Here is a 9,665-nt window from a genome sequence, read left to right on the forward strand (position 1 = left end):
CTCTGAATGAAAGTAACACTATTCAGACCCTCATGTCCATCCTGTGCCCCCAGCCTCTCTGGGGTCTGGTGCTGACTGCAGTGTCAGGACACAGCCCCAAGGGTGGGGCCCACGGTGCCTCGCGCACTGTTCCTAGCGCCTTCCCCTCCAGGCTGAGCTTAGGACGCTGGCGCTTCGGGTCTGGCGGGCTGGGGGCTCCCAGTCCGTGAGGCTGCAGCCACCCTACCTGGCTCTGAGCCCCAGCAGCGGAAGGGCACAGACAACGCTGGCCAGACTGCAGCTGCGTGGTCCACAGCCTTGCCTGGGAGAAGCGGCAACTTTGCTGAGCCCCACAGCAGCCCCTCGCCCGTGCAGCAGGGGCAGCCGGCAACACGTGGGCTTGAGAGCTCAGTACACGAGCTGTGCAAAGTGGTGTGTGAGCAGCTCCTCCACCGAAGGTCTCTGGCGGGCCTCCACAAAAATGCGCCTCAGGAAGTCCCGGTCGTGCTCAGAGAAATTTACAATTTCTGATTCCCCTTCCCCCCATTTTATGACTTTAAAAAAATTAATCAATTAATTTATTTACTGGCTGTGTTGGGTCTTTGTTGCTGCATGCGGGCTTTCTCTAGTTGCAGAGAAATGGGGGCTATTCTTCATTGTGGTGTGCAGGCTCCTCATTGTGGTGGCTTCTCCTGTTGTGGAGCATGGACTCTAGGTGCACAGGCTTCAGTAGTTGTGGCACACAGCCTTCAGTAGTTGTGGCTTGCGGGCTCTAGAGTGCAGGCTAAACAGCTGTGGCGCATGGGCTTAGTGGCTCCCGCGGCATGTGGGATCTTCCCAGATCAGGGATTGAACCCATGTCCCTGGCATTAGCAGGTGGATTCTTAACCACTGCACCACCAGGGAAGTCCCAAGGCTCCTTTTATATGCAGTCCTTGCTCTGGAGCTCCCCGTTAGATTGGCTGAGACTATGCCAAAGCTGCACTGTAGTTTGAGGCTCTCTTTGTCCAATCCTGCTCCGCCTCCCCTTTACCTTTCACAGTGTTACCCCACCCACACCCCCAATAAACCACTTGCATTCCTAACCGTGTCTCAGCATCTGCTTTCTTAGAGTACTTGAACTGACACGGCCTTATTGACACAAAACCTGACTACACAATCCATTAGCCACCTGACTGTAACCATACAATGACTCAGTTTCCTCATCTGTAAAAAGAAGATAACAGAAACACCCATCTCAAAGGCTGTTTGTGAGTATTGAACAAGATAAGCCATGTACAGTGCTGAGCACTCGATAAATGTTAACTGAGATGCCAGAAGTAGCTGTAAATCTCAATAGATAAATGCTAGCTGTATATGAATGATATATGGTAAAATATCAAGTCAACAGACATAAATCTAGGACAGATCTTAAAAGACTGAAGAGTGAGAAAGGTGGGCAGATGAGTTGCAATTGTGGACAAGTATAAAGTAGAAAACATAACGAAAGCTGCAAATGAGATGGACGATATATTCTGAGCCATCAGAAAGAAGATGACCAGACTTCTATATGATCCTTCACCATCGTCTAAATACTTTCCTGCATGTTTTCCTCCAAGAGCTCTCCAAGAAAGCCAGGACTGGCATCACCATCTCCATTTTACACGTAAAGGAACTGAGGCACAGAGACACTAAAAGACTCACCCCATAGCACACAAGTAAGAACTGGAGGCAGAAGTGGAACCATGTTTGTAGCTCTTCCTGAGCAGAGAATACTGGGCATCATGGAAAAGCACCAACACAAAAAACAAAGGGGCTTCCCTGCATAAAAGTCAGGGTGGTGCTACCTAGACCATGACAGAAGCTATTCTAGGGGGCACTGGAGACAAGCTCTAGGTAGCACAGAAAAGAAGAGAATCAAGTGAGCATCAAAGTCTATGAGGCTGGAGAGGAGAGACAGATCCAAGAGAGATTTCTAGCTGTCAGGACCTGGGGATAAACCAGATCTCTGCTGCGATAGCAAGCCCTTCAATTTTCCCCCAGGTCAAACATTTGATTGCAAATGCTTCTCCAAGGTATCAGTGAAGAATCACTTATGGCTTCTAGTAACAGAGACCAGAGACCAGTGGCTTAAACACTGGCAGGGGCAAAAAAAGGATGGAAATTTCTTTCTCTCGGTATAAAAACAGCTCTTTGGGACAGAGCAGGGCGAATATGGTGGCTCCTGGGTCTTCAGGTACCCAGACTCCTGTTCTTCACTCCGCTTTCCTAATATTGGTTTCATCCTCAAGGTTACTTCATAGCCCAAAACAACTGCTGAAGCACTAGCCATCATGTCTATGTTGCAGATAGGAAGCTGGCGGAAAGACAGAAAGAGCAAAAGGGTGTGTGCTAAATGTCTTAAGATTTCTGCTCATATTTCATTGGCTACAACTTTATCAAATGGACACTTTTAGCTGAAAAGAAGATTGGGAAATGTAGTCTTTTATCTATGGACATCACCATTCTGAATTAAATTAATTAGAGTTCTGATACTAAGGCAGAGGAGAAAATAGAAATTTAGTAGGCAACCATCAGTCTCAGCTATGCCCATAGACATAGATTTTATTAAGACATCTCTCTCCAAAATCCTTTTCTTTATTACTCCATATTATACATAGCTCAAATTTGGCCCAAATTAGATTATTAAGGGAAATTAAGGTTCCCAGGTTGGATTGTATTGGGGAGTCAAGTTAGGTACTATACCCACAACTTTAATAATTTGATTTCAGTTGGTTTATAAACAACTTTGTTTGATTTGACCCAAAAAGGAATTTACTAGAATGATACTGAGTAATGCAAAGATTCTCCAGGAGGTTTGGAGACTAGAATCAATGCCTAAAAGCTTGTCACAGTACTGGTCGGGTGAAGAAGCCATGGTAGTTACTGTTCCCTTTACTGGATCCTAGGTGCTGGAGCTTCCACTGCTACCACCACTAACCCTGGGCAAGAAATTCTGCTGCTAACCTGTCACTCTGCAACTTGGGTCTTTTTTTTAATTAATCAATTAATTAATTGGCTGTGTTGGGTCTTCGTTGCTGCATGCAGGCTTTCTCTAGTTGCAGCAAGTGGGGGCTGCTCTTCGTTTTGGTGTGCAGACTTCTCATTGAGGGCTTTAGTAGTTGTGGCTCATGGGCTCAGTAGTTGTGGTGCACTGGCCTAATTGCACCATGGCATGTGGGATCAAACCAATGTCCCCTGCAATGGCAGGCAGATTCTTAACAACTGCGCTACTGGGGAAGTCCTCGCAACTTGGGTCTTGCTGCAACCACGCTGCTACCAGAGAAGGTTCTCCCAACAGTTTTTGCTTCATTGTCTCACTGGCTCCTGATTCAAAGTCCAGGGTGTTTGCTTCTGATTGGTGGAGCCCAGGTTACTGGCCATGTTCTAGCTGCAAGGGAAGCTGGGAAAGCAAGTGTCTGGCATTTCCAGTTTTGTTACAGAATTGGGGCTCTGTCTTTCAGAGTCTTGGGACTTATAAGTTGGGGAATTCTCCCAAGTAGGAATCAGGTTCAGATGTTGAACAATCCACAAAATAATAAATGACTATTATAGGACTTTGTAGATGTTCTTTCATGTAAACCTCACGACAACTCATTTTATGCATGATAAAACTGAAGTTCAGAGAAGTGAAGTAACTTGCCTAAGGTCATGCAGCTAGTAAGGACAAAGCTGCCCACCCCAGAGGGCCAATAAGTAAGGAATGTGGAAATTTCTTTGTGGGATCAGACCCTGGTGGTGCCTCTGCACTTCCACCCCATCTCCTTCCTTGACTGGATGCAGCATTGCCACGGTTCCCTTACTCCCATCTGCCTCCTGGTAAAGTCACCGTCTAGGACATATGCCTATTGCCGTCCTTTTGTGATCCTCCTCCAGGCCTTCCTGACTTTCCTCCCATTTACAATAGCTTAATATTAATGGCTTCTGCAGGCAGCTCTACTGATCACCAGGACCTGCCTGAATCTGAGCCTCCCTCTGCATTCTGATAAATAGATGAAGGCTGAACTTCTGAGCACAGGGAGATGCCCTTGAGCCAGATCAAGATCCCATGGGAAAATCTCTGGGCCTGATGAGAGGGCTGCTGGGACTCTAAGGATAACATAGCCATCAGAGAGACTTCTGGGCTCCAAGATCTCTGAGCTTTAAAAATTGCACTCTGCCTTGGCATAGTGCTTGCTGCTTTCAATTTTCTTTCTTTCTTTTTTTTTTTTTAATTTTTTGTATTAATCTCCAATCCACCCTCTTATCTCCCTCTCCACTACCACCTTCAACTCTGAAATCGACCAATGCTGTCTCTGGCCTGGACCAGAGTCCACCTCCCAACTGGCCTCTTTGTTTCATAACTGCCAGCAGCTTCCCTTCACTCTGGGGGTAACATCCAAAGTCCCACGAGCCCCTGCAGGCCCAGACCCCTGCTCACCCATGGAGATCCCCTTGAAGGCTCACCCGACCTCAGCTCTCCCCTCTAGCCTCCCTTGCCTCCTCTCTGTTCCTCAGAAACACCCACTGGTTCTTCTCCAGAACATGGACACTTGCTGTCCCCCCAACCCTGCCTCAGCCCCCCAACATGGCTGGCCTCTGACCCCTCAGGTCTCTGCCCAAATGTTGACTCCCTAGAAACCCCTTCATGTCCTGCATCCAAAAGAGGCCCCTCCTGCTGTCAGACTCAACCCCCCCACCTTGCTGTGTTTTCTCCTTAGCACTTTTGATTCTTAAACCATCTTGTTTGTTTACATACTTTCCTCTTTGTTAACTGTCTCTCAAACTAGAATCTAAATTACATGAAAGCAGGAGGCTTTGTGTTCTTTTACCCCACAGTACTCCCATTAACAGTATCTTGCATATAGTAGGTGCTCAGTAAATACCTGTTGAAGGTTCTTGACTAAATTGTCTTGCAACATTCCTGTGGGACAAAACAAAACAACATCCTCTCAGGGCATCAGGGATGTGGTTGCTGTGTCACTGGCTCCAGATTCAAAGTCCAGTGTGGTTGCTTCTGATTGGTGGAGCCCAGGTCACATGATCATGTTCTAGCTGCAAGGGAAGCTGGGAAAGCACATGTCTGGCCTCTCTAGTTTAATTGCAGAATTAGGACTCTGAGACTCATCACTTAAGACTGCAGGGAGGGACTTCCTAGGTGGCACAGTGGTTAAGAATCCACCTGCCAATGCAGGGGACATGGGTTCAATCCCTGCTCTGGGAAGATCCCACATGCTGTGGAGCAACTAAGCCCATGCACCACAACTGTTGAGCCTGTGCTCTAGAGCCTGTGAGCTACAAATACTGAGCCCATGTGCTGCAACTACTGAAGCCCACACGCCTGCAGCCCATGCTCTGCAACAAGAGGGAAGCCGCTGCAATGAGGAGCCCGTGCATCACAATGAAGAGTAGCCCGTGCTCACCGTAACTAGAGAAAGCCCGTGTGCAGCAATGAAGGCACAATGTGGCCAATAAATAATTAACAATTTTTAAAAATTAAAAATTTTTAAAAAAAGTGTTAAAAAAAAAAGACCGTAGGGAGACTGGATGCAGCCCAGAGGCATGCAACAAGCTGGTAGTGGAGCAAGTCCGCTAAACCTTGCTGTTCTCCATTGTTCCATGCTGCCCATACATGAACACTGGGGAAGAGACAAGGGGGATACAGGTGGGATGTTCTTCTTTTCCCTTGAGAGGCTAAGTAATGGTTACTGCTGAGGGAGGGAGGGGACAGGGAGTTGTGGTCACCTGAAACCTGGTGGGTGGTGTTCTGCTGGGGTAAGATCCTGGGGGAGATGCAGGTGGCACCTAGAACACCTACCTAGTGACAAGGTCTATAAGACTAGCTTGAAGGCAGTGCCAAGAGTCTTTTCCTTCCTTCCCACTCCCTGCCCCCCCCCCCCAAGAAAAGTCCAAAGGGTATAGGTTATTCCTTGGAGAACTAGGAGAAGGAAACAAGCCCAGATGTTTGAGGTAAGATGCTCTTAGTAGACTGAGGTTCTGAGGATTCACCAGCCTTGACCTTAGTAGCCCTTCTCAACCCCTTCTGGTGTCCCTTCCCTTTCTCTCTGCAGTTCTCAGCCGGGCAGGATGGTTGCTCAAGCATTGCTGGGGCATCATTTGCCTCCCTATACCCAAAGTCCCTTCCTCTGCTTGAGGCTTTAGTTCTATCTTCAAGAAAACAAGAATGCAGTGGATTTGGACTCTGATTGGCTCTTGGCAGCTGCATGTTCCTGGGGAGGCCACCTAGCCTCTCTGAGGTTGTGTCTTCATTTGAAAAATGATACACATCTTTCAGGATAGTTGGGAGGATTTGTTGAGACAGTGTGAAAAAGTCCAGAACTTAATAAATGTTCACTGTGTGTAACTTAAATGTGAATCAAAATTGCTCCTGTTTTTCTCCTAGCATCAGCCCCTTACTAAACAGAAGGGATGGGATATCTGGTCCAATGTCTGATGACAGGAGGATGAGAGAGCTGGAGCTCAGGGACTCTGTCAAGACACTCTCTCAGGACAACTACCCAGCACAACAAAAGACGAGGTTTTCTCTCAAGGGGTAAGCTCAAAATACACAAGAGCATTAAAAAAAAAAAGTAAAACACATTCATGGGTGACAGATTCATAATGGGATTATTGATTCAAACACAGATCCTCTCTCTTCCTTGCATTTTCCACCCTCTTCCCTCCAAAAATTGTTGCTGATGGCTTGGTAGTGACTCAGGGAGGCAGCTAGCAAGGGACAATGACGTAGCTGCAGCTGGTGCTAAAAATGACCAGCATCACAGCAAAGGAGGGAGCTGGCATCGTCCCGCATCCCTAATCTCCCTCCCTGAACCTTGGTATCTTATCTGTAACAAGGGGGAAAGAACTTGAGAAGCTGAGTGGATTAAATGCCATAAGGGGTCTGACACCCATTAATAATAGTAGTAAGAATCATGATGTATGGAGTCCCCAGGACCAGACACCACGTTAAATGCTTTAAAAATAGCACCTCCTTCAATCTCTGGCCCAAACTCCATGAAGGCTGGGACTAGGTTTGTCTTGCTTCCCGCCATCTTGTCAGTCCCAGGTATAGTATCCTTCTGCATCATGTAATAACCAAGACTCCCTTATTTTGTAGCCTTATTTTGTGTATTCACAGTATAGCCTTTAAAAAAAATAGTATTTGATGCAAATTTCCTGAGTTTTTTAAAAAAATACTATTATAAATTTATGTATTTATATATTTATTGGGTGCATTGGGTCTTCGTTGCTGCACATGGGCTTTCTCTAGTTGAGGCGAGTGGGGGCTAATCTTCATTGTGGTAGGTGAGCTTCTCATTGCAGTGCGCTTCTTGCAGAGCACAGACTCACAGGCCTCAGTAATTGTAGCGTGCAGGCTCAATAATTGCAGCTCACAGGCTCCAGGGCGCAGGCTCAGTAGTTGTGGCACACCACTTAGTTGCTCCGCAGCATATGGGATCTTCCCAGACCAGGGCTCGAACCCATGTCCCCTGCATTGGCAGGTGGATTCTTAACCACTGCACCACCAGGGAAGTCCCAGCAGGATATAGCCTTATTCCCCCTTTCCAGCGCTGTGCATTTCTAATCTTCCTGACAGTTCTAAGGGGTAGTTGCTATCTTTATCCTCATTTTATGGATGAAAAAACTGAGGCACAGAAGGAAAAGAGAAGCTGGGTAATTTTCCCAAGGTCACCAAGCAAGTGATAGAGCTAGAGTCTGAACCTAGGAGATCTGGCTCTGGACCCCACGCCCTTGACCCCTATGCTAACTCAGGGGGGTCAGGATATGCTCACAAGTCCAGTGTCAGGCTGTTTTATAGGTAAAGCAATGAAAGCTAAGGGGGAAGTTAAATGATTGGCTCTAAGCCACAGAGCTATTAAGCGACAGACCCTGGATGTGGATCCAGGGTGACCAAGCTAAATGCCTCTGAAATGGTACAATTTACTCCTTCAGCCCAAGCTGTGGGTGCCAGCCTTTCCCTGTAGCCCCAGGACCCCCTCCCTGCCCCCAAGTCCACAAATGTCCTAAGTTTGGGTCTGGCCTCAGTTGGGCAGCTCAGAGACAGCCCTCCAACCAGGAGTCCAGTTCTGAGGGTGGGACTGGCTACAGGCTGACGTTGTGCCCTCCCTTCACCTGTAGCCTGTGGCAAGTGTGCCTCTCAGAGGACCTGGGGTTGCCCCTGTTCCCAAACTCTTAGGGCAGGATGGAGATTGTCTCGCTGGGAGTGGGAACTGGCAGCTCTGGATACAGGGTTTGCTCAAGAGATTTTTCATCCTCCTCTCCTGGCAAAAGCTGGGTTTCCATCACTCACATGCTTGTTTTCCATCACTCACGTCCTTGCCTATAGGCTGGCATCTGGCTCATCATGGATGTCCCATGATAAGTCAGGGATATGACAACTGCCATTAACAAAACATCCCATTCATCCTCCTAGGGTAGGCTGGCATGAAGAGGAGACTGAGAAAGGGATGGAGTCAAAAGAAAACAGCCTTTGACACCAGACACATTTGAGGTCGCGTCTAGCCTCTGCTTACAAGCTAGGTAGCTTGGGACAAGTCACCTAACCTCCCTGGGAACTTAAGTTTCCATATTCATAAAATGGGGATAGAAATTCTTATCTGGAAGGCAAAGCCACTGCTCTGCACAACTCTAGGGGACACCATTCACATGACTGACTGTGTGAGTGGTGTCCTATGGAACCCACCTCCATAGAATAAAGGTGAAGGATACCTCAAGATTGCACATCCCTGAGTCTGCACCTTGCAAGTAAGAACAGCTATGCCAACTTTTGGATGTGGAACCAAGGTGCTAACAGGGTCCTTGTGAAGACCTGATATTATGCTGTGTAAAAGGACTGAGGAATGTGGGTGCACAGCAGGCATGACATTATTATGGGATAAGGAGGCAGCCCTCGGAGGGAACAGTGCCCCTCTCCCAGTTACCTCCTGCACTGAGGGATGTCCCTGCCTAGTTCTGGCTCTTGTGTGGACCAGGCCAGAGCGAATGAAGACTCCCTTCCCAACAGCCCTTTTAGCAAGGCTCAGCTTCCATGTCCTATAGGGTTTCCTCTTATTTCTCAGTTTGGACTCCTGGCGACCACAGAGGACACTCGATACCCTGGCAGTGGGCTGGGAGAGTTAGGGGGTTTCAATCTGTTTGGGGGTTTGCAGTTGACTGGTCCAGAAATCTTGAATGGAATTTCTCCCCAGCCTTGTTTTCCAGTCTCTGCCTAAAACAACTCACCTCGTCTTTATTTCCCTTCATAGGATGCCTTCAAGTCAAGACGCCCTTATTAAAAACCTACCTTATGCTATGCTAGGCACAGTAAAGAGGGAAGTGCCAAGGTAGATAGACAGTCCTTAGCCCCAAAAATCTCACAGAAGAATTAGCTGAGGTGGTGGAGTGCAGGGACTCCAGGGACCATGGTGCACAGACGCACGTGTGTGTGTGTGTGTGTGTGTGTGTGTAGAATCACCTTCACTTAACTCTTGGACCCAAGGGAGCCATCCTCCCTGAAAGCAAGGAACCAGTAGCTCCACTGCCCACCTTTGGAATTCAGGCTTTTCTTGTTTTTCCAGGTGAGGGTCCTGCCTGCCGCAAACAGGTTTTCTGCTGCTTCTCACCACTTTTCAACTGGCCCAGTTGGCTGCAATTCCACAGCTTCCAACACAGGAGTTAGTCAAAGGATG

The sequence above is a fragment of the Hippopotamus amphibius genome, chromosome 4, assembly GCF_030028045.1.
Source record: "Hippopotamus amphibius kiboko isolate mHipAmp2 chromosome 4, mHipAmp2.hap2, whole genome shotgun sequence".
Lineage (NCBI taxonomy): Eukaryota > Metazoa > Chordata > Mammalia > Artiodactyla > Hippopotamidae > Hippopotamus > Hippopotamus amphibius.